The sequence below is a fragment of the Cygnus olor genome, chromosome 6 (genome assembly GCF_009769625.2).
Source record: "Cygnus olor isolate bCygOlo1 chromosome 6, bCygOlo1.pri.v2, whole genome shotgun sequence".
NCBI lineage: Eukaryota > Metazoa > Chordata > Aves > Anseriformes > Anatidae > Cygnus > Cygnus olor.
In genome coordinates this window covers 201633-202249 of record NC_049174.1, presented here as the reverse complement: position 1 = coordinate 202249, position 617 = coordinate 201633, and positions in this window count along the sequence as shown.

The following is a 617-nucleotide window of genomic DNA, read 5'->3' as shown; positions in this document are numbered from 1 at the left end:
TTCCGCTGCCAGCCACGCGCTGGGGCGCCCGGAGTTGCCGTGGCGACGCGAAGCCAACGCCCCCCGCCTCAGCTGACGTGCCCAACGCACATCTAAGTTACAAATACATACATAAATAAAAGTCAACTGGCACCCTACACAGCTCTGTTCAGAAACAGCACGATATTTATTTAACATCTTTATATATTTTTTTATATATATATATATATATATAATTTTTTTCTGCATTGCAGATTGTGTCAAGTTTTATACATCTCTATTTACAATGATTTAAAATAATTATATTTCATCTCTGGCGGGTATTTACAGAGTCAATAGTAACTACATTTCACATTTCAACAACAGTCAACAGCATTAACCAGTAAGACAGGTAAGATAATGGCTTACATGCACCAATAACATGATCTTTGATACGTGCCATCTTCAGGTCTAAGAATGAAGATTTTCCCTGGTCCCAGGTTAAAGGACATCATACCACACAGCAGAGGTCGTGGTTACTAAAAACCTGTTTGGTTTAGTCCCTCACCAGTACCGCATCCTGAATGCCTGGGGTTCACACCAACACGCAGGGCTACCTACCCTGGTGAAGAGAGACTTGCGCTACTAATCCATGCCCT